At 37.3% G+C, this 25528-nt stretch overlaps 1 protein-coding gene across 1 annotated transcript in view; it reads right to left on the reverse strand.

The window, feature by feature from the left end:
* Malrd1 (MAM and LDL receptor class A domain containing 1) overlaps positions 1 to 25528 on the reverse strand; it is a 745053-nt gene that overhangs the window by 551207 nt on the left and 168318 nt on the right. The gene's annotated exons all lie outside the window — the stretch shown is intronic.

A 25528-nucleotide genomic window follows, 5' to 3' on the forward strand; every position in this document is an offset into this window, starting at 1 on the left:
GTACTCTTTGGTTGGTGGTTAGTACCTGGGAACTCTGAGGGGGTTAGTTGGTTGATGTGGTTGTTCTTCCTATGAGGTTGCAAACCCATTCAGCTCCTTCAGTCCTTTCTCTAACTCCTCCATTGGGGACTTTGTGCTCAGTCCAATTGGGGACTTTGTGCTCAGTCCAATGTTTGGCTTTGAGCATCTGCCTCTGTATTTGTCAGGCTCTGGCAGAGCACCTCAAGAGACAGCTATATCAGGCTCCTTTCAGGAAGCACTTCTTGTGTAGAGTTTGGTATCTGTATATGGGATGTACCTTCAGGTGGGGCAGGCTCTGGATAGCCTTTTCTTCAGTCTCTGCTCCACACTTTGTCTCCATATTTCCTCCCTTGAGTATTTTGTTTCCCTTTCTTCTTGAGCTTCAACTGGTCTGTGAATCATTATCTTGGGGTATTTTGAGCTTTTAAGCTAATACCCCTTATCAATGAGTGCATACCATCTTTGTTCTTTTGTGACTAGGCTACCTCACTCAGGATATTTTCTAGTTCTATCCATATTTGCCTAAGAATTTCATGATGTCATTGTTTTTATTAGGTGAGTGGTATTCCAGTGTGCAAATGTACCACATTTTCTGTATCCATTCCTTGGTTGAAGGACATCTGGGTTCTTTACAACTTCTGGCTATTAAAAGTAAGGCAGCTATGAACATAGTGGAGTATGTGTCCTTGTGTTAGAGCATCTTTTCAGTATATGCCCAGGAGTGGTAAAGCTGGATCCTCAGGTAGGACTATGCCCAATTTTCTGAAAAATTGCCAGACTGATTTCCACAATGGTTATACCAGCTTGCAAGCCCACCAACAATGGAGGAATGTTCCTCTTTCTCCACATCCTCACCAGCATCTGCTGTCACCTGAGGTTTTGATCTTAGCCATTCTGACTGGCTAGAAATTAAGGGAGAATTGGGTATACAAACCCTAAGCCTCATATTTGCATAGCCAATGCTTTACTTCTGAGTAATAACCCACTGTCCCTCCCCTTCTCCCCTCTGGGTACTAAACCATTCTGGTACCATAAGATTCTACAGAACTAGGCACATCATCTCCCACTGAAGCCAGAAAAGGCAGACCATTTAGGGGAACAAAATCCAGAGCAAGTCAACAGAGTCAGGGTAAGTGACCCTCCTCTAGCTGTTTGTTGGAGGACCTGCAGTGAAGACAAAGCTGCACTTCTACTAAATCTGTTGGGGGGGGCAGGGGTGGCTAGGTTCAGCTCATGTGTACACTTTGATTGGTTGCTCAGTCTCTGTGAGCCTCCATGGGCACAAGTTAGTGCATTTTCCTAACTAGTGATTGATGGGAAAGGATCAGCCCATTGTGGGTGGGTCCAAACCTTTGTTGAAAGCTAGGCAAGGTACGCAGTTAGGGAAATAGGATCTACAGGCAACTCTTCTTAAACTCTTTGGTGTTTTTTAAAACAACAACAACAAAATTACTGTGTGTATATATACTGCTATATTTGACTGTTAAAGACAGAAAATCACTTAATTAGGGACTGGCACACAGAGAACCACAGGAACATCCTAAGAGAGTGTTAACTAGAGTCCATTGGAAATATTCTAATTGTTAGTTACAGTTTCTACTGCTATAATAAAACTAACATGATCAAAAGTAACTTAGGGAGAAATGGGTTTACTTCATCTTATACTTCTAGGCAATAGTAGATCAATGCATCAATCCAGAAAATGCACCTACCTGTTTGTCTACAGTCCAATCTGGTTGGGACATTTTCTCAATTGAGTTTCTTTCTCCCCAAATGACTGTAGCCTGTGTCTAGCTTGGTGATAATACTAGACAACTCGCTAATCTTTCCATCAGTTCTATACAACTGCCAATCTGTAGAATATGTCCATTCAAAAGGTTCATACACTCTTATAAGCATAGTAGAGAGTTGATATAATCTATTGATGTTAAATGTACAGTTCAGTGTATCAGATGAATATTATCATGTAGCTATCTATTGATGTAGTAAAGATACAAAAACTTCATCATGAGGTGCTTGTATCTCTTCACATTTGATCTCATGCAAAGGTTTCCACTCATTTTTATGGTTTTAAACTATAATATTAGTAGAATCATATACTCATGTTCTTGATGTCCTTATCTTTCACTGTGCATAAACACTTTCCAGAGGCTTCCAAGTGCTAGCGCTCTTCCTTTGTCTTGCTGAGTGGCATTTCACTTACTGGACTTCATAACTGGTTTATCCATTTATTCCTCTGTGAACTTCAGGCTTAAACTTTATTTCTTTTGGGAAAGAATGGAATTGTTTTCATAAAATGAAAGTTTTTAATTTAATGTTATAATAAACACCAAAAATATTTTGGCTTTTTTGGTTTGTTTGTTTGTTTTGTTTGTTTTGTTTTGAGACAAAGTCCCATAACCCTTATTCAGTAAACATCTCAAATATACTAGAAATTATCACTGTTGATTTGGATCTCAATCCATTTTTCTGCTGGCCAAACAGAAAATCACAGTGGATTCTCTAGAACACAGACTTATGTATGCATCACAGTCTGGATGCTGTGAAATCCCAGGTCTAGTTATTTGAATATGGTTTCAATGTTGACCATTTTACAAGGCTAATTCTCCTTATTCAGCAAGTGTTAGTTACCTATAATTCTTCTCAGGTGAAAAAAATGTGCTTGCCTTCTTCCTATGTCAGCATGATAGAGCATCACATCCTGATAATATACATGCTATGTGTGTAGAGCCTGTACAGCAAGCAGAGCACAAATATGCTTACTCATTGTCTGTGTGAAAAGGAATGAAAAATAGGCACATTTTTAAAACTTATCCACTCCCAGGAAAACTAACTCACACTTTGGTTAGAATATCCATCCCTTACGAATTGGATCCCTCAACTTAATAATCTCCCAATGTTCCACCCTTTTAATATCATGATGGTGATTATGTTTTTATTTTTCATGAAGTTTGAAAGGGGCTATTTAAATCAGATTAATATGCATATAAAATTTGCTTAGAAACCAACTCAGATACTGTGACAAAAATCATTCTATCAAAAATTCAGCGTAATTATCAGCTGTAGGCATACCACAGGATAATCCAATGGCTGAGTAGTTAAGAGTTATACAGGTTGGACCCTTTTGAATAAAACACTTTAAGTATCCCTCTATCTTTCTTCTCTGATCTCACCATTTCTAGAGAATGATTCGGGGCTACATAATGTTCTATCCCCTTAAATACCTCAGCTTTACATTTGCTCATATTATTGATCCCCACCTTGTGTTGACAGGTTTTTGCATCATAGCATATATAAAATATCTCCTAAGCAACTGCAATACAGACCTAATAATTTCAAGTTCAAACTAAAAATTTCAAGATGGGAATAATTTTAAAAAAAAATTTCCAGAACAAAAAAATAATGACATAGCAAAGAAAGATAAAATGTGTGTTTAGGAAAGGAAAAATATTCTTTAATGTATTGACTTCTACTCCAATAAATTCATCTTGTAACATTCATAATCTAATTTCAGCTTGGCATAAATTGACAACGGCGCCTTGAAAAGGTTTAAAGAGTAGTCTCTAAAGTCATTCTACATGCAACTTGTAAGAAGAGAAACAATATTATCAGTACCAGGTAATTAATTGGTTTATCATAGACATGAGCATTCTATAGAAGGTTAGAAAATAATCTCCTGTAATTTTTTACTCTGTGTAAGTAAAGGAATATTTTACTAAAATCTTTTTGAAAATCTATTTTAATAGAAATACAATTAGATACCCCTCCCTTTACTCTCTCCAGCTCCACCCAGCTACCCTCTCTTGAACCCCTCCCATGAATTCTCACTCTCTTCTGATAGCCTCTGTTTGATTATTAATGCACACACACACACACACACACACACACACACACACACACACACACACAGAGGCACGCATGGGTGCCCTGATGAGTCACTGAGTCTGTTTTTACTTTTGATAAATATATCATTTCAGAGTAGTATTAGACAACTAATAAAGGGTTCAATCCTGAGAGAAAAACTCTCCATTATCCCAGAAGTCAATACTTGCCAGTTGTTCTTATCCACTCACCAAGGTTTGTATTGAAACCCAAATCTTCAATCTGACACTATGAGAAAAAAGAATGCATCCTGTCCATGATCTGTAGTGAACCCATATGTCCCATAACCAGTTCTGGACTCGAAGTGTAAATTGGTATGGATCTCAGTGCATTAACAGATAGCAATACAATAGTTTCTGTGGAATGAGGACACAAACCAAGATAAAGCAATAATTTGACAAAGAATTTCAAAAGAACCCCGGACCCTGTCCTCAGCGAACACTATGTGACATGTTGATTTCTGCTCAAGATAAAATCCAAATTCATGTGTTATCAGTATCAGCAAGAGGATTTGTCTCAGTGTGTTATAGTGCTCTAAAAATGCAGAGAAGATGGCAGATCTGACACAATTTATCTGATGAAAATAATGTGGCTCCAGAGAGACAAACAATTCAGAGCACATTTCACCACATGATTCATAGAGTCAGAGCAGTACATCTGAAAGCCAATGCTTTGCTTGTACATCTAGAGAGCAAGTCAGTATGATTAGGATAACTTGTATTAGATATGGGGTTGTGTGTAGAATTTTCAATGAGAAAATCCAGTCTTGATTTAGCACACCTGTCCACCTGTTGGCAGTGTGTTTAAACAGTCCTTGCAGAGGGGCAGGGACTTACAGACCCAGCATGTGTATACAAATCTCCAGAGAACAACTAAATCCCACAGAAAAGGTTTCAGCACAACTAAGAGCCATCATTGCAGCCTTGGGTTCACAGAATCCACCAAGTCATACATGACTACCTCAGATGCAAGAGACATGGCTCACTTTGTTCTCTTAACTCTCGTGAGAGATAAGGGGAAGGGGATTTGGCAAGATTCCTCAGGAGAAAGGACAGAAATTCTGGTAGACATGAAAGAAGAAAGGAAAATAGGGATGGGAATAAAGGAGGGAGGGAGGAAGAGGGGATGAGAGTAAGGAGAGAGGGAGGGAGGGGGAGGAAAGGAGATGGAGGGAGGGGAAAAGGAAATTAGGATATAGCGTCATCAAGTTTAAAGTGATCTCTAAGCTGACAAGATTTCAGAAGCACGATAAAATGAACTTATCCCTGTTCATATTTAGTATTTGTCTTAAAGTGGTTTTGTTTGTTTTTTTGTTTTTGTATACCAGTTGGAAAATTTATTAAAGTGTCATTTCTGATAGCTATAATATTTCTCTCCTCTGTTTCTTATTATATAAACATTTGGATACTTTCATAGATATATATTCATTTCAAAAATTGCTGCATATCTCCAAAGAATATAACTCTTAACAACATCCTACTGTAATTACAGAGGCGTTAGTAAATGGGTTCTGTTCAGTTTTATGGAAGTAGTGAGAAGTTCATGGGGATTAAAGGAATGGATTGAAGATACTGGACTTGTTTTCTGAACAATTACTGGCACCTTGCTGTCTGCTTTTTTGGTAAGTGCTTGCTTTCTGTTTTGAGACAGAATCTAACTATTTAGCCCAGGGCAGTTTGAACTTATGATGTTACCATTGCTGCCTCCTGTGGGATGGTGTTGTCAGACTGTCTGGCTAACTTGTCATCCCTGACTGACACCTCTTCCTCTCTGTCTATTGCTCTTTATGAGCTTGAAATGTTGCAGAGTTTGTGTGTATGTGTGTGTGTTTACATGTGCATGTGTGTGCATTGTTGTGCTTATAGATATATTACAAAAGGTTGTGATAACATATAAAGCTGGGAAAACTATGAGAAGTTGAAGGTGAGCGTCCAAGATGAGGGAACAGTGCAAAACCACACATCTTTGAGTGTGGTTAACTGAGAGTGTATGTCAGAGTACTACATCTAAAACCTTTCTCTGTACATTCTAGCAAACTATAGACACTTGGAAGAAAAATGTTATGCAAAGTCACAGTCAGCACTTTTGTACACAGTTTTGTTAAATATGGCCCTGCCTTATTTATAACATAGCTTAAGCATTTTTTTACTTAGCAGTATTAAATATGACACACCATTTTTATCAGCATGTGTCATGCATGAAATATCAAAACATTATAAATTAGTTAAAATAGGATTACATCTTTCACTATAGAATCTATCTGAAAATATTTCTCTGTTATTAATATTAAAGTAGATTTCCAGAGGCAATTAAAGTCTTTCTATCTTATCTAGAAATTTGTCTGTAGCCAAGGACATACTGTCAGAAAATCTTGAGCTTACTTTACACATTGTGAGTCTTTCTGCCCTTCTTTTGTACTTGTGGTTCACCAGTGTAAACTTGCTAGATAGAAACGTTACATGACAGTACCAAAAGGTTGGGACACCTCTTCTTCAAAAGCTCATGTTCCTGTCCAGGGTCTACTTTGTTTATAATTACATTCTTCCTGGATGGGGGAATGGAGAAGTTAGGAATAAAATGAGCTGCCAGTAAAGATCACTGGATTATGTATTGTCAAACAGTCAATAAATTGGAATATACTGGGGTTTTGCAACAATTCTCAGTGAATGTCATGCACACAGAATTCAACCAAGGACTTAAACCTACAGGAGGAAAGCAAAGTGGGGAGAGATCAGTTTAATATAAGAAGGCACATTCTGTCTTCAGGCAGGATAGAAAAACTACCGAAAGCAAAGATTCTGAAACCAGGTGGTACTAGAACACACCTAGGCCAAGTATTTGCTGAAAATGATTTTTGAATGTCCTTCTGTCCTTCCTTCATTTCTCCCTTCCTTCCTTCCTTCCTTCCTTCCTTCCTTCCTTCCTTCCTTCCTTCCTTCCTTCCTTCCTTCCTCCCTTCCTCCTTTTCTTCCTCCCTCCCTTCCTTCTTCCCTTTCTTCCTTCCTTCCTTTCTTCCTTCCTCCCTTCCATCTACCCATCCATCCATCCATCCATTCATCCATCCATCCTTCCATTTTTGGAGTGTAGGGTGTGGAGTGCAGAGGTTCTGTAGAAGCCAGAAAAGAGCACTATGCTCCAAGATATGGAATAACAAATCTCTGTGAGATACCTGGCATGGATACTGCCAGTTAAACCTTGATTATCTACAAGAGCAAAGAGTTCTTTTAAATGCCGAACTGTTGCTTCAGCCTTCATATTAATTTTAAATGTAAATAAATTACAATTCAATCTTCTATGATTTTGAAGTAACATATTTGGTGAGCCAACAACTAAGGTAGCTGAAAATATCATATAGTCAATACACAAGAAAGTTATTTTTCATTATGTATCTAGTCTTCAATGTGAATCACAATGTGAATTGCTTGGTGTATCTAAGTGATGGTGTGTGCAGTAAAGGATTCATGGCTAGAAAATTGCCTTTCACAATGTCAGTAGTATGCTGAGTGTATAAGTTAAAACATCCTTAGAAGTTAAACTTTAGGATACTTTTCAAAATAGCTGTGATAAAGTATCCTTTCTCTCATTGAATTCAATAGCCTCTGCAACCGAATCTGTCTCAAATGCCTTTATTATTTCTTTTTTGACATATGAATCCCTCAGGCTTTTCCCAAGAGATGTCACTTTGCTGAACTGATTTTTCATGTAAATGTGCCCATGGTTCAGTACCAGGAAAAAGTAGGTTGTCTCACCTCAGAAGCACACTGGAAACTGTTGAGTTCTGAGAGATTTGAATTACTTTTGTTAACTACACAAAAGCCTCATTGAACATATTTGTTACAAAGAACTTAGAGCAGTAAGAGTCACCTGAAGGGAAACAAAAAATCATGGTCATATGTTTAGCCTTTAAGTGTGTCCACTAAGCACCATTGAGGACAGTGCTTGATTGGAAAATTCTAGGGCCACAGATTATTATTTTGGTTCGGTGGTAATATTCTAGGAGAAACAAAATATATGACCACATTAACATAAGGAATAAAATGTGTGTAAGAAATAACTATGTCATGCCTAGAGACTCATTTCCAAGTCTTCATCAGCTAAAAAAGAAAACTACTCCTGAGATAGGCACTCACTATTACGTATGTCTCTAAATAAACCATTCATTTTGCAATATTGTATAGAGTTTAATAATTATTATAGAAAGCATATTGGTATATCATATTATTCTAAAATTGAATATCAAGTTCTGCAGCAACCAAATACATTAAAAATGTACTGAGATATTAAGTTATAATATATAAATACTAGTGTTCTCTTGTGGTTTTATATCATAATTTATTATGGCTCAGAAAATCTGAGAATACTCCATAAAGAAAGTAGCATGGAAAATATGTACAGCTTTACACAAGTCATTCATTTTTAAAGTCAGACTTTTTCGATAAATGAGTCATTTTTCCACAGCTCATGAATAAACATAGTTTTTCAGACAACCAGGATAATGGTTGGATCAGACAAAGTAATTGCTTTTCTACACTAATTACTGAATGTATTGTTTGAGTTTCTATATAATAGGTAAAGACATCAAATTGCTTGAGATAATATTACATTTGCAACAAATAGGTCTTTAGTATTTTGGTTTTGCTGTCTAACCTATATTTGTTTAACCATCTAAGTAATGAGGACAAAATATGCTACAATGCTAAGATCACTGAGTAAGAGACCTAAAGCCCAGCCTTCATTCCTCAATACCAGTAAGACTTTAAAAATAGTAGCTTTAATTCCTTCAGTGGATTGAATGAGCAGGATCATATAGTACCTCCCTGTTTATGGATATTATAATTCCATGATAAAGCTTCCATTGGAAGAACAAGGTCCTATATACAGACTGATGCCATATACAGACTGATGATGCAGATGAAGACCACTCTGGCTTGTATAATTAACCATAGCATATTCTGTCTAGTTTTCTTCAATTAAAGCTAAATATTTTTTATATGATATATTCTGATAAAGTTTCCACTTGCCTAACTCCTCCAGGATTATGCCTCCCTCCCCTCCCATATGAATCCACCATTTTCTGTCTCTTCTTAGAAAGAAAATATACTTATAAAAATAATAATAAAATAAAATAAGATAGTCCAAAACAAAGGACAAAACAAACTAAAGAAATAAACACTGAAGAAAAATATAAGTGCCAGCTATCTGTGGAACTAGAGTGCTTGCCATAGAGGGATTTTGAAGGTTTTTTTTAGAATAAAAATTAATAAGTATAGACATCCAAATGTTACTTTTTAAAATTTTTTATTTAGGTATTTTCTTCATTGACATTTCCAATTCTATCCCAAAAGTCCCCCATAGCCTCACCCCCCCCAAAAATTCCCTAACCACCCACTCCCAATTCTTGGCCATGGCTATCCCCTATACTGAAGCATATAAAGTTTGCAAGACCAATGGGCCTGTCTTTCCAATGATGGCCGACTAGGCCAACTTCTGACACATATGCAGCTAGAGGCACGACCTCTTGGGGGGTACTGGTTAGTTTATATTGTTGTTCCACCTATAGGGTTGTATACCCCTTTAGCTTCTTGGGTATTTTCTCTAGCTCCTCAGTTGGGGGGCCCTGTGATCCATCCAATAGCTGACTGTGAGCATCCACTTCTGTGTTTACTAGGCCCCAGTATACCCTCACAAGAGACAGCTATATCTGGGTCCTATCAGCAAAATCTTGCTAGTGTACATACAATGGTGTCAGCATTTAGAGGATGATTATGGGATGGATCCCTGGGTATGGCAGTCTCTAGATGGTCCATCCTTTCGCCTCAGCTCCAAACTTTGTCTCTGTAACTCCTTCCTTGGGTATTTTGTTCCCAATTCTAAAACGGGGCAAAGTGTCCACACTTTGCTCTTCGTTCTTCTTCAGTTTCATGTGTTTTACAAAATGTATCTTATATGTTGGGTATTCTAAGTTTCTGGGCTAATATCTACTCATCAGTGAGTACATATCATGTGAGTTCTTTTATGATTGGGTTACCTCACTCAGGATGATGCTCTCCAGGTCCATCCATTTGCCTGGGAATTTCATAAATTCATTCTTTTTAATAGCTGAGTAGTCCTTCATTGTGTAAATGTACCACATTTTCTGTATCAATTCCTCTGTTGAGGGGCATCTGGGTTCTTTCCAGCTTCTAGCTATTATAAATACGGCTGCTATGAACATAGTGGAGCATGTGTCCTTCTTACCGGTTGGGACATCTTCTGGATATATGCCCAGAAGAGGTATTGCGGGAGACTCTGGTAGTACTATGTCCAATTTTCTGAGGAACTGCCAGACTGATTTCCAGAGTGGTTGTACAAGCTTGCAATCACCAAAACAATGGAGGAGTGTTTCTCTTTCTCCACATCCTTGCCAGCATCTGCTGTCACCTGAATTTTGATCTTAGCCATTCTGACTGCTGTGATGTGGAATCTCAGGGTTGCTTTGATTTGTATTTTCCTGATGATTAAGGATGCTGAACATTTTTTCAGGTGCTTCTCAGCCATTCGATATTCCTTAGATGAGAATTCTTTGTTTAGCTCTGAGCCCCATTTTTAATGGGGTTATTTGATTTTCTGGAGTCCACCTTCTTGAGTTCTTTATATATATTGGATAGTAGTTGCCTATCTGATTTAGGATAGGTAAAGATCCTTTCCCAATCTGTTGGTGGCCTTTTTGTCTTATTGACAGTGTCTTTTGCCTTACAGAAGCTTTGCAATTTTATGAGGTCCAATTTGTGGATTCTCGATCTTACAGCACAAGCCATTGCTGTTCTATTCAGGAATTTGTCCCCTGTACCCATATCTTCGAGGCTTTTCCCCACTATCTCCTCTATAAGTTTCAGTGTCTCTGGTTTTCTGTGGAGTTCCTTGATCCACTTAGATTTGACCTTAGTACAAGGAGATAGGAATGGATCAATTCTCATTCTTCTACATGATAAATGCCAGTTGTGTCAACACCATTTGTTGAAAATGCTGTCTTTTTTCCACTGGATGGTTTTAGCTCCCTTGTCGAAGATCAAGTGACCACAGGTGTGTGGGTTCATTTCTGGGTCTTCAATACTATTTCCATTAATCTACTTGTCTGTCGCTATACCAGTACCATGCAGTTTTTTATCAAAATTGCTCTGTAGTACAGCTTTAGGTCAGGCATGGTGATATCACCAGAGGTTCTTTTATAATTGAGTCGTCCTAGGTTTTTTGTTATTCCAGATGAATTTGCAGATTGCTCTTTGTAATTCGTTGAAGAATTGAGTTGGAATTTTGATGGGGATTGCATTGGATCTGTAGATTGCTTTTGGCAAGATAGCCATTTTTACTATATTGATCCTGCCAATCCATGAGCATGGGAGACCTTTACATCTTCTGAGATCTTCTTTAATTTCTTTCTTCAGAGACTTGAAGTTGTTATCATACAGACCTTTCACTTCCTTAGTTAGAATCACACCAAGGTATTTTATATTATTTGTGACTATTATGAAGGGTGTTGTTTCTCTAATTTCTTTCTCAGCCTGTTTATCCTTTGTGCTGAGAAAGGCCATTTACTTGTTTGAGTTGGTTTTATATCCAACTTCTTCACTGAAGCTGTTTATCAGGTTTAGGAGTTCTCTGGTGGAATTTTTATGGTCACATATATATACTATCATATCATCTGCAAAAAAGTGGTATTTTGACTTCTTCCTTTCCAATATGTATCCCCTTGATCTCCTTTGTTGTTGAATTGCTCTGGCTAGGATTTCAAATACAATGTTGCATAGGTATGGAGAAAGTGGGCAGCCTTGTCTAGTCCCTGATTTTAGTGGGATTGCTTCCAGCTTCTCACCATTTACTTTGATGTTAGCTACTGGTTTGCTGTAGGTTGCTTTTTATCATGGTTAGGTGTGGGCCTCGAATTCCTGATCTTTCCAAGACTTTTATCATGAATGGGTGTTGGATTTTGTCAAATGCTTTCTCTGCATCTAACTAGGTGATCATGTGGTTTTTGTCTTTGAGTTTGTTTATATAATGGATTACGTTGATGGATTTTCGTATATTAAACCATCCCTGCCTCCCTGGAATGAAACCTACTTGGTAAGGATGGATGATTGTTTTGATGTGTTCTTGGATTCAATTAGTGAGAATTTTATTGAGTATTTTTGCATGGATACTCATAAGGGAAATTGGTCTGAAGTTCTCTATATTTGTTGGGTCTTTCTGTGGTTTAGATATCAGAGTAATTGTGGCTTCATAGAATTAATTGGGTAGAGTACCTTCTGCTTCTATTTGGTTTTATAGTTTGTGACGAACTAGAATTAGATCTTCTTTGAAAGTCTGATAAAACTCTGCTCTAAACCCATCTGGTCCTGGGCTTTTTTTTTTTTTTTTTGGTTTGGGAGACTATTATTGACTGCTTCTATTTCTGTAGGGGATATAGGACTTTTTAGATCATTTATCTGATTCTGATTTAACTTTGGTTCCTGGTATCTATCCAGAAATTTGTCCATTTCGTCCAGGTTTTCCAGTTTTGTTGAGTATAGCCGTTTGTAGAAAGATCTGATGGTGTTTTGCATTTCTTTAGAATCTGTTGTTATATCTCCCTTTTCATTTATGATTTTTTTTTTTAATTAGGATGCTGTCCTTGTGCCCTCTAGTGACTCTGGCTACGGGTTTATCCATCATTATGATTTTCTCAAAGAACAAGTTCCTCGTTTGGTTGATTCTTTGAATAGTTCTTCTTGTTTCCACTTGGTTGATTTCACCCCCAAGTTTGATTATTTTCTGCCTTCTACTTCTCTTGGGTGAATTTGCTTCCTTTTTTTTTTTGACTATTTAGGTGTGTTGTCAAGCTGCTAGTGTGTGCTTGCTCTAGTTTCTTTTTGGAGGCAATCAGAGCTATGGGTTTTCCTCGTAGAAATGCTTTCATTGTGTCACACAAGTTTGGATATGTTGTGGCTTCATTTTCATTAAACTCTAAAAAGTATTTCTTCCTTTATTCCTTCCTTGACCAAGGTATCATTGAGAAGAGTATTGTTCAGTTTCCCAAGTGAATGTTGGCTTTCTATTAATTATGTTGTTATTGAAGATCAGCCTTAGTCCATGGTGATTTGATAGGATACATGGGACAATTTCAATATTTTTGTATCTGTTGAGGCCTGTTTTGTGACCAATTATATGGTCAATATTGGAGAAGGTACCATGAAGTCCTGAGAAGAAGGTATATTCTTTTGGTTTAGGATAAAATGTTCTGTAAATATCTGTTATTTCCATTTGTTTTATAACTTCTGTTAGGTTCACCGAGTCCCTGTTTTGTTTCTGTTCCACGATCTGTCCATTGATGAAAGTGGTGTGTTGAAATCTTCCACTATTATTGTGTGAGGTACAATGTATGCTTTGAGCTTTACTAATGTTTCTTTAATGAATGTGACTCCCCTTGCATTTGAAGCATAGATATTCAGAATTGGGAGTTCCTCTAGAAAGATTTTACCTTTGATGTACATGAAGTGTCCCTCCTTTGTCTTTTTTGATAACTTTGGGTTGGAAGTTGGTTTTATTAGATATTAGAATGGCTACTCCAGCTTGGTTCTTCAGATCATTTGCTTGGAAAATTGTTTTTCAGCGTTTCATTCTGAGGTAGTGTCTGTCTTTTTCCCTGAGATGGGTTTCCTGTAACCAGCAAAATATTGGGTCCTGTTTGTGTAGCCAGTCTGTTAGTCTTTGTCTTTTTATTGGGGAATTGAGTCCATTGATATTAAGAGATATTAAGGAAAAGAATTGTTGCTTCCTATTATTTTTGTTGTTAGATTTGGCATTCTGTCCTTGTGGCTGTCTTCCTTTAGGTTTGTTGAAGGATTACTTTCTTGCTTTTTCTAGGGCATGGTTTCTGTCCTTGTATTTTTTTTTTCTGTTATCCTTCGAAGGGGTGGATTTGTGGAAAGATAATGTATGAATTTGGTTTTGTCCTGGAATACTTTGGTTTCTCCATCTATGGTAATTGAAATTTTGGCTGGTTATAGTAACCTGGGCTGACATTTGTGTTCTCTTAGTGTCTGTATAACATCTGTCCAGGATCTTCTGGCTTTCATAGTCTCTGGTGAAAAGTCTGGTATAATTCTGATAGGCCTGCCTGTATATATTCATTGACCCTTTTCCCTTTCTGCTTTTAATATTATATCTTTTTTAGTGCACTGTTTGTTCTGATCATTATGTGTCAGGAGGAATTTCTTTTCTGGTCCAGTCTATTTGGAGTTCTGTAGGCTTCCTGTATGTTCATGGGCATTTCTTTCTTTAAGTTTGGAAAGTTTTCTTCTATAATTTTGTTGAAGATATTTGCTATCCCTTTAAGTTGAAAATCTTCATTCTCATCTACTCCTATTATCTGTAGGTTTGTTCTTCTCATTGTGTCCTGGATTTACTGGATGTTTTGCCTTAGGATCTTTTCGAATTTTGCATTTTCCTTGATTCGTTGTGCCGATGTTCTCTATGGAATCTTCTGCACCCGAGATTCTCTCTCCTATGTCTTGTATTCAGTTGCTGATGCTCGCATCTATGGTTCCAGATTTATTTCCTAGGGTTTCTATCTCCAGGGTTGCCTCACTTTGAGTTTTCTTTATTGTATATACTTCCCTTTTTAGGTCCTGTATGGTTTTGTTCATTACCATCACTTGTTTGGATGTGTTTTCCTGTTTTTCTTTAAGGACTTCTACCTGTTTGATTGTGTTATCCTGTTTTTCTTTAAGGACTTCTACATGTTTGATTGTGTTATCCTGTTTTTCTTTAAGGACTTGTAACTCTTTAGCCATGTTCTCCTGTAATTCTTTAAGTGAGTTATTAAAGTCCTTCTTGATGTCTTCTACCATCATCATGAGCTATGTTTTTTTGGTTTTGTTTTTTTTTTTTGGATTTTATAATCTCTTTATTTTTTTATCACAATTTTTTTATTATTATGTATTTTCCTCAATTACATTTCCAATGCTATCCCAAAAGTCCCACATACTCCCCACCCCCACTTCCCTACCCACCCATTCCCATTCTTTTGGCCCTGGCATTCCCCTGTATTGGGGCATATAAAGTTTGCAAGTCCAATGGTCCTCTCTTTCCAGTGATGGCCGACTAGGCCATCTTTCGATACATATGCAGCTAGAGACAAGAGCTCCGGGGTACTGGTTAATTCATCATGTTGTTCCCCCTATAGGGTTGCAGATCCCTTTAACTCCTTGGGTACTTTCTCTAGCTTCTCCATTGGGAGCCCTGTGATCCATCCAATAGCTGACTGTGAGCATCCACTTCTGTGTTTGCTAGGACCCGGCATAGTCTCACAAGAGACAGCTATATCTGGGTCCTTTCAGCAAAATCTTGCTAGTGTATGCAATGGTGTCAGCATTTGGAAACTGATTATGGGATGGATTCTTGGATATGGCAGTCTATAGATGGTACATCCTTTCATCACAGCTCCAAACTTTGTCTCTGTAACTCCTTCCATGGGTGTTTTGTTCCCAATTCTAAGAAGGGTACAATGTCCACACTTTGGTCCTCATTCTTCTTGAGTTTCATGCGTTTATCAAATTGTATCTTATATCTTCGGTATCCTAAGTTTTGGGCTAATATCCACTTATCAGTGAATACATATTGTGTGAGTTCCTTTGTGATTGTGTTACCTCAATCAAGATGATGCCCTCCAGGTCATCCATTTGGTTAGGAATTTCATAAATTAATTCTTTTTAATGGCTGAGTAGTACTACATTGTGTAAATGTACCATATTTTCTGTATCCATTCCACTGTTGAGGGGCATCTGGATTCTTTCCAGCTTCTGGCGATTATAAGTAAGGCTGCTATGAACATAGTGGAGCATGTGTCCTTCTTACCGGTTGGGACATCTTCTGGATATATGCCCAGGAGAGGTATTGCTGGATCCTCCGGTAGTACTATGTCCAATTTTCTGAGGAACCGCCAGACTGATTTCCAGAGTGGTTGTACAAGCTTGCAATCCCACCAACAATGGAGGAGTGTTCCTCTTACTCCACATCCTCGCCAGCATCTGCTGTCACCTGAATTTTGATCTTAGCCATTCTGACTGGTGTGAGGTGGAATCTCAGGGTTGTTTTGATTTGCATTTCCCTGATGATTAAAGATGTTGAACATTTTTTCAGGTGCTTCTCTGCCATTCTGTATTCCTTAGGTGAGAATTCTTTGTTCAGTTCTGAGCCCCATTTTTTAATGGGGTTATTTGACTTTCAGGAGTCCACCTTCTTGAGTTCTTATATATATTGGATATTAGTCCCTTATCTGATTTAGGATAGGTAAAGATCCTTTCCCAATCTGTTGGTGGTTTTTTTGTCTTATTGATGGTGTCTTTTGCCTTGCAGAAGCTTTGCAGTTTCATGATTTCCCACTTGTCAATTCTCGATCTTACAGCACAAGCCATTGCTGTTCTCTTAAAGAATTTTTCCCCTGTGCCCATATCTTCAAGGCTTTTCCCCACTTTCTCCTCTATAAGTTTCAGTGTCTCTGGTTTTATGTAAAGTTCCTTGATCCACTTAGATTTGACCTTAGTACAAGGAGATAGGAATGGATCAATTCGCATTCTTCTACATGATAACAACCAGTTGTGCCAGCACCATTTGTTGAAAATGCTGTCTTTCTTCCATTGGATGGTTTTAGCTCCCTTGTCGAAGATCAAGTGACCATAGGTGTGTGGGTTCATTTCTGGGTCTTCAATTCTATTCCATTGGTCTACTTGTCTGTCACTATACCAGTACCATGCAGTTTTTATCACAATTGCTCTGTAGTAAAGCTTTAGGTCCAGCATGGTGATTCCACCAGAGGTTCTTTTATCCTTGAGAAGAGTTTTTGCTATCCTAGGTTTTTTGTTGGTCCAGATGAATTTGCAGATTGCAATTTCTAATTCGTTGAAGAATTGAGTTCGAATTTTGATGGGGATTGCATTGAATCTATAGATTTCTTTTGGCAAGATAGCCATTTTTACAATGTTGATCCTGCCAATCCATGAGCATGGGAGATCTTTTCATCTTCTGAGATCTTCTATAATTTCTTTCTTCAGAGACTTGAAGTTTTTATGATACAGATCTTCACTTCATTAGTTAGAGTCACGCCAAGATATTTTATATTATTTGTGACTATTGAGAATGGTGTTGTTTCCCTAATTTCTTTCTCAGCCTGTTTATTCTTTGTGTAGAGAAAGGCCATTGATTTGTTTGAGTTAATTTTATATCCAGCTACTTCCCCGAAGCTGTTTATCAGGTTTAGGAGTTCTCTGGTGGAATTTATAGGGTCACTTATATATACTATCATATCATCTGCAAAAAGTGATATTTTGACTTCATCTTTTCCAATTTGTATCCCTTTGATCTCCTTTTGTTGTCGAATTGCTCTGGCTAGGACTTCAAGTACAATGTCGAATAGGTATGGAGAAAGTGGGCAGCCTTGTCTAGTCCATGATTTTAGAGGGATTGCTTCAAGCTTCTCACCATTTACTTTGATGTTGGCTACTGGTTTGCTGTAGATTGCTTTTATCATGTTTAGGTATGGGCCTTGAATTCCTGATCTTTCCAAGACTTTTATCATGAATGGGTGTTGGATCTTGTCAAATGCTTTTTCCGCATCTAACGAGATGACCATGTGGTTTTTGTCTTTGAGTTTGTTTATATACTGGATTACGTTGATGGATTTCCGTATATTGAACCATCCTTGCATCCCTGGGATGAAACCTACTTGGTCAGGATGGATGATTGTTTTCATGTGTTCATGAATTTGGTTAGCAAGAACTTTATTGAGGATTTTTGCATCGATATTCATAAGGGAAATTGGTCTGAAGTTCTCTATCTTTGTTGGGTCGTTTTGTGGTTTAGGTATCAGAGTAATTGTGGCTTCATAAAATGAGTTGGGTAGAGTACCTTCCGTTTCTATTTCCTGGAATAGTTTGTGAAGAACTGGAATTAGGTCTTCTTTGAAGGTCTGATAGAACTCTGCACTAAACCCATATGGTCCTGGGCTTTTTTTGGTTGGGAAACTATTAATGACTGCTTCTATTTCTTTGGCGGATATAGGGCTGTTTAGATCATTAACCTGATCTTGATTCAACTTTGGTACCGGTATCGGTCTAGAAACTTCTCCATTTCATCCAGGTTCTCCAGTTTTGTTGAGTATATCCTTTTGTAGAAGGATCTGATGGTGTTTTGGATTTCTTCAGGATCTATTGTTATATCTCCTTTTTCATTTCTGATTTTGTTAATTAGAATTCTTTCCCTGTGCCCTCTAGCGAGTCTGGCTAAGTGTTTGTCTATCTTGCTGATTTTCTCAAAGAACCAGCTCCTTGATTGGTTGATTCTTTGAATAGTTCTTCTTGTTTCCACTTGGTTGATTTCACCCCTGAGTTTGATTATTTCCTGCCATCTACTCCTCTTGGGTGAATTTGCTTCCTTTTGTTCTAGTGCTTTTAGGTGTGTTGTCAAGCTGCTAATTTGTGCTGTCTCTAGTTTCTTTTTGGAGGCTCTGAGAGATATGAGTTTTCCTCTTAGAAATGCTTTCATTGCCTCTCATAAGTTTGGGTATGTTGTGGCTTCATTTTCATTGAACTCTAAAAAGTCCTTAATTTCTTTCTTTATTCCTTCCTTGACCAAGGTATCATTGAGAAGAGTGTTGTTCAGTTTCCACGTGAATGTTGGCTTTCTATTATTTATTGTTATTGAAGATCAGGCTTAGTCCATGGTGATCTGATAGGATGCATGGGACAATTTGAATATTTTTGTATCTGTTGAGGCCTGTTTTGTGACCAATTATGTGGTCAATTTTGGAGAAGGTACCATGAGGTACTGAGAAGAAGGTATATCCTTTTGTTTTAGGATAGAACGTTCTGTAGATATCTGCCAGATCCATTTGATTCATAACTTCTGTTAGTTTCACTGTGTCCCTGTTTAGTTTCTGTTTCCATGATCTGTACATTGGTTAAAGTGATGTGTTGAAGTCTCCCACTATTATTATGTGAGGTGCAATGTGTGCTTTGAGCTTTACTAAAGTTTCTTTAATGAATGTGGCTGCCTTTGTATTTGGAGCATAGATATTCAGAATTGATAGTTCCTCTTGGAGGACTTTACATTTGATGAGTATGAAGTGCCCCTCCCTGTCTTTTTTGATGACTTTGGGTTGGAAGTCAATCTTATCAGATATTAGAATGGCTACTCCAGCTTGTTTCTTCATACCATTTGCTTGGAAAATTGTTTTCCAGCCTTTCATTCTGAGATAATGTCTATCTTTTTCTCTGAGATGAGTTTCTTGTAAGCAGCAAAATGTTGGGTCTTGTTTGTGTAGCCAGTTTGTTAGTCTATGTCTTTTTATTGGGGAGTTGAGTCCATTGATATTAAGAGATATTAAGGAAAAGTAATTGTTCCTTCCTGTTATTTTTGTTGTTATAGTTGGCATTCTGTTTTTGTGGCTGTCTTCTTTTAGGTTTGTTGAGGGATTACCTTCCTGTTTTTTCTAGGGCGTGGTTCCCATCCTTGTATTGGTTTTTTTCTGTTATTATCCTTTGAAGGGCTGGATTCATGGAAAGATAATGTGTGAATTTGGTTTTGTCGTGTAATACTTTGGTTTCTCCATCTATGTTAATTGAGTGTTTGGCTGGGTATAGTAGCCTGGGCTGGAATTTGTGTTCTTTTAGTGTCTGTATAACATCTGTCCAGGATCTTCTGGCTTTCATAGTCTGGTGGAAAATCTGGTGTAATTCTGATAGGCTTGCCTTTATATGTTACTTGGCCTTTTTCTCTTACTGCTTTTAGTATTCTATCTTTATTTAGTGCATTTGTTGTTCTGATTATTATGTGTCGGGAGGTATTTCTTTTCTGGTCCAGCCTATTTGGAGTTCTGTAGGCTTCTTGTATGTTCATGGGCATCTCTTTCTTTAGATTTGGGAAGTTTTCTTCTATAATTTTGTTAAAGATGTTTGCTGGTCCTTTGAGTTGAAAATCTTCATTCTCATCCACTCCTATTATCCGTAGGTTTGGTCTTCTCATTGTGTCCTGGATTTCCTGGAGTTTTGAGTTAGGATCTTTTTGCATTTTCCATTTTCTTTGATTTTTGTGCAGATGTTCTCTATGGAATCTTCTGCACCTGAGATTCTCTCTTCCATCTCTTGTATTCTGTTGCTGATGCTCGCATAGATGGTTTCAGATTTCTTTCCTAGGGTTTCTATCTCCAGTGTTGCGTCATTTTGGGTTTTCTTTATTGTGTCTACTTCCCTTTTTAGGTCTAGTATGGTTTTGTTCATTTCCATCGCCTGTTTGGATGAGTTTTCCTGTTTTTCTTTAAGGACTTCTACCTGTTTGGTTGTCTTTTTCTGTTTTTCTTTAAGGACTTCTACCTGTTTGATTGTGTTATCTTGTTTTTCTTTAAGGACTTGTAGCTCTTTAGCAGTGTTCTCCTGTAATTCTTTAAGTGAGTTATTAAAGTCCTTCTTGTTGTCCTCTACCATCCTCATGAGATATGCATTTAAATCCAGGTCTAGCTTTTAGGGTGTGTTGGGGTGCCCAGGACTGGGCGAGGTGGGAGTGCTGGGTTCTCTTGATGGTGAGTGGTCTTGGTTTCTGTTAGTAGTATTCTTGCATTTGCCTTTCACCATCCGGTAATCTCTGGAGTTAGTTGTTATAGTTGCCTCTGGTTAGAGCTTGTTCCTCTTGTGATTCTGTTAGCCTCTATCAGCAGACCTGGGAGACTAACTCTCTCCTGAGTTTCAGTGGTCAGAGCACTCTTTGTAGGCAAGCTCTCCCTTACAGGGAAGGTGCACAGATATCTGGCTTTTGGACCTGCCTCCTGGCAGAAGATGAAGGCCCAAAACTGGGCCTGTCTGAGAAGCTGTTAGCTTCTGTAGTCCACACTCTTATCTGAGCAGACTAGTCTCGGAGGTATCCAGGAACCAAATGGCTCTTCCAGATGCTCTGGCCAGGGATGGTGTTCACCTCTCCTCTGGCAGGGAAGGTGCCTGAATGTCTGGAGTCTGAAATGGGGTCTGCCTCAGAAGCTGTCCTCTAGGGACCTTGGGGCTGTCTGCTGACTCAGCACCCAAGGTGACTATGTGCTGGCACTGACTCGAAAGGATTTGTGACCCTGGTCAGGCCAGGTTTTCTTCTTCCCTAATGCTGTCTCAGGTCCTGAGTGATTGGATTGGAACAGAAGTTGTGTCGCACTCACCAGAGGTCCTAAGATCTAGTGGAGAGTCCTCTAGGGACCTTGGGGGTGTCTGCCAACTCCGCGCCCAGGTGACCTGGTGCTGGAGCTGACTGAACGGGACCCCAATGTTTCTTTTCTTTTAACTTATTATTTATTTATTTATTTATTTATTTATTCATTCATTTATTTATTTACTGTAAGTATCTGGACTAGCATGCTTATGCCAATAAGGAGACAACTTGCTTTCTAGAGTTACACTTCCCCCCATTTTTCCATGTGGTTTCCTGATGTAGAATTTGGGTAGATAGGATTAGAGCAAAAATCCTGACTCACTGAAACATTACACCAGCCCCCAAAGGTTTACTTTCCAAAGAATATTTATATAATTGATATGAGAACAATAATTTGATCACAAGGAAAAAAGGAGAAATCTACTGTTAACTATTTAGGGGTTAATTAAAACTATCATTTTAATGTAAATATTAATCTAAAGTTACACTAATATATCAAAATAAAAATGAGTATGTTTTATGTAAAGTTCACTACTATTGAATATAAAATGCAAATAATGTATTAATGTCCAAATTTTAAAAGAGAATAATTTTTAAATTTACTCTGTGTGTGTATACACACATGTGTTAAGTGTGTGTCTGTATATGTGTAGACATTCCCAAGCTGCAGTTTATGTGTAGAGGCCAGAGGATACCTTTAGTTTTTGTTTTGTATTTTCATCTTGTTTGGGACTCTTGTTCACCACTGAATATGCCTAGCTATCTTGTCTATACATCTTTGAGAATTCTCCTGTCCCTGCTCAGATTTCAGTATAAGAGAATTGGGGATGCTGATATTTACAATTGTGTATGGCTTTTGTTATTTTCTGAGAATTTGAACTCAGTCCCTCACATTTATACAGCAAGCAGTTTGCATACTAAGCCATCTCCCCAGCTCTTTCAAAGTTATTGAAGAAAATCATAATTACCAAATCATAATCTTATAAAAAGCCATCCATTGTTGCCATGAGCTAAGAAATTACTTTGGCCATTTAAAATTCCCAATAAATTATTAGATTAGGAGGTGATAGAAATCAAACTAATGTACAGCAAATAATCCTAACTTTCTACTTACTAAATATGAGCTCTGTCAAATAATCATTCAATAAATAGTTACTGAACATCTGAATTACAGACACTATAATACGTTTTACAGTAATAAAACTGTATTGTAAATCACATCTCTATTAAAGGACTACCAATTGTAATATGTAAAAATACAATAATGAGCCAATTTCAAAATACTGTAAAAGGCTGCAAGATATAATCTAAACACATATTTGCTGGACAATTAATCTCATGAAAACTGTGTTCAACATAGATCATACCACAGCATAGCCAGTTAAAATTGCAGTTAAATGCTTCCATCATCCTTAACAGAGATACATTTAAAAGACTAATAATGTAATAGGTATTGACTTAGACCTAAAATTACCATATACTCTTTATATGAATGAAAATTTTTGAACACTAAAACCAAGAAAAAGTTTCCTGTAAAGATAAGCATAAGTCTCTCAAATACAGATAAATCAGTTGGTTACTCACCTAGGAGAATGAGCCATTGTTTATATGAATACATGCATACAACTTCTCAAATCAGTTTTATTTATAATTGCCCATAATGCATTTAACGAGTTATTGCATAAACTGTGCTTTATCCAAATGAATTATTGACACATGCCAATAAATAAATAAATTTTAAAATAACTGTACTAGATGAGCTAGGTGAAGAATGATTTCTTGCTCTGGAATTCCTTTTATATAAAAATGTAAGAGTCACAGAAAACTGATGGCAGTTGTCAAATGCTGAGAACGGTCTAAAGGATGTTTCACATAAGCACAGGAGGCAATTTCTGAAATGTGGTACGTATTCATTATCTTGATTGTGATATTGACTAAACTATTCAATATATATGGCATTTCATATCCAGTATGTGACAGTGACTCATAATAGAATTCAGTTGGAAATTTCAATTAATTATCTATAACAATTTGTAGAGCCTTTACTGGCTGTGCTACACAACAAACACGAAAGGCAAACAAGAACTCCTACATATACAATACACTCCTATCCTATTCATTTGATTTTAAGTGAATGATCCTAAAATGTCAGTGAATTTTTCTTTTAGGCAAATACTTCATGAGAAGCTCTTATCTGCTGGGTAGTGAAAGAATAATTTTCCTTATGTTCTCACCGCTAATGAAAGCATTGGTGTTTCTATTGTTTCTTGGAACAGATACTATGAGTACATGCTACACAGTGGAGAAACATACCTTCTTCATTAAATTGGACTCCATGCTAGCTACCTTGACCTGCCTATACCATATTCAAAATATTCCATGTTGCCATTTTCTGGGTGTGTTTCATTTAAGAGTATAAAAGAACATTTATTTAAAAGTTCTTTTGTTAGGAGACAGGCTGGTTAAGATCACAGAGAACACTTTCTATGTGACTCATGATGGGTTTCAATACTCAGCTATCAAGTTTTGATTCATGACAAAGGGTGCTTTGATAAGTCCTGGCTATGTAGCAACCTCCCTATGAAGGTTCTTTCATATGGAAACCAATTATTGAATAAACTTCACAAAAAGAGTTAATGCCCTGAGTAAGAAATTAGTTTGAATTACAAATGGCCTAGACATTAAGAATTAATTACTTAATATTATTGATTGAATTGCAGCATGCATTTATGGAAGAACTGCAAGATATCACAATACCTGTGGCAGATTAGATATCATGTCTTCAACATATTTGTTTCTGAAAAAAATCACCAATCCCCATGTGCTCTTTTTTTTAGGCAGAGGGGGGGGGGGTCGAGACAGGTTTTCTCTGTATAGCTCTGGTTGTCCTGGAACTCACTCTGTAGACCAGGTTGGCCTCGAACTCAGAAATCCCGAGTTCTGCCTCCCAAGTGCTGGGATTAAATGCGTGTACTACCATACCCGGCTCCCCATGTGTTCTTTACTGGTTGAATCATATTCAATGGTACCTGTGATTGTTAGCTGTTGTCAAAAGATGGCTTGGAACAAGGTTGCATCTATAAAATAGGTAACATGATTTAGGCACTCTGATTGAAACAATGCTTCCAATGTTGGTATTGGAAAGAAATTTGGCACATGAAAAAAACAAAAACAAAAACAAAAACAAAAACACCTAAAACTCAGGACTTTGAGCCAAGGATAGATATAATGTTTCTTATAGTATATTATATACAGAAATCTTTTTTAAAAAGGAGAAAACCTATACTCAATGCCCTATATGCTTCAAGAAGTAATGGTAAAAAGAGAAATGTCAGTCATTTACAAACTCTGTCAAGCTTAAGTCCTGTCTCTGCTACTTACAAGCTTTTATGGCTGAGGTTAATGAGAACTTCTCTGAAATTGTCTCCCTTATAACTACAGAACTGAAAACCAGGGGGTTTCTGATTTAATCACTTAATGGAAGTGGTAAGAAAAGCAGAACTTGCCAGTTTGTTTTAGAAGACAGGTCAAATGTAGAATTAAAAAGAACACCAACCAACCAAACCAAAACATTGCCCCAGGAATGAGGAGATGTGGATTCAAACTTGGGTTCTTCACTAGAGCAGCTATGTGTTGTTTAATAAAGTGTGTGCTTTTTTTGTCTAGTGTAGTTTAAATTGCAGTTCTGTAGAATGCTTCATGCTGACCTCCTTAGTGGCTACATGAACTCACATTCTAACAAGCAGTGTAGACAAGTTCCCTTTCCCCAAACTCACACATTTGTTATTTGTTTTCTTTATGGCTATTCTATCCCATCTCTCCCAGTGCTGGACCAAGAGGTCACAGGAAACAGATAAACCAAGACTGGTGAGCAAATGCTTGTAAGTCAGCACACCATAGGGAAACTTGCACATCCATAGTTCCTGAAGTAAAGTTCACAAAATGCCATCAATTTAGGTGTTAAACAGTAGCTGAATGAGCAAAAAAAAAAAAAAAAAAAAAAAAAAAAAAAAAAAAAAACTGTGGCATATACATAATACAACTTTACTTAGCCATAAAAAGAATGAATTGTGTCATTCATAGGAAAATTGATGTAACTAGAATCAATTATATTAAGTGAAATAAGCCAGACTGAAAAAGTCAAATATTGCATGCTTTCTCAAATATGTGGATTCCATATTTTATACACATAAGACAGACTAAATATGAAGAAGGAGAAAATACAGGGTACAAAGGGTGAATATCATCACAGTACTTGACATACATAAAATAAACTGCCTTTATGAAACCCAGAACTGCATGCAATGTACGAATTCCAGTTAAAAATAAATGAAAAAAAAATAAAAAATACACTTTGCCTGGATTTCAGCTGCTCATTTTAAAATGTCAAACGATGTATTCAAAAGCATATATTTATGAGTTTGCA

This window comes from Mus caroli, unplaced genomic scaffold, assembly GCF_978045245.1.
Source record: "Mus caroli unplaced genomic scaffold, Mus_caroli_1 scaffold_2, whole genome shotgun sequence".
Taxonomy (NCBI): domain Eukaryota; kingdom Metazoa; phylum Chordata; class Mammalia; order Rodentia; family Muridae; genus Mus; species Mus caroli.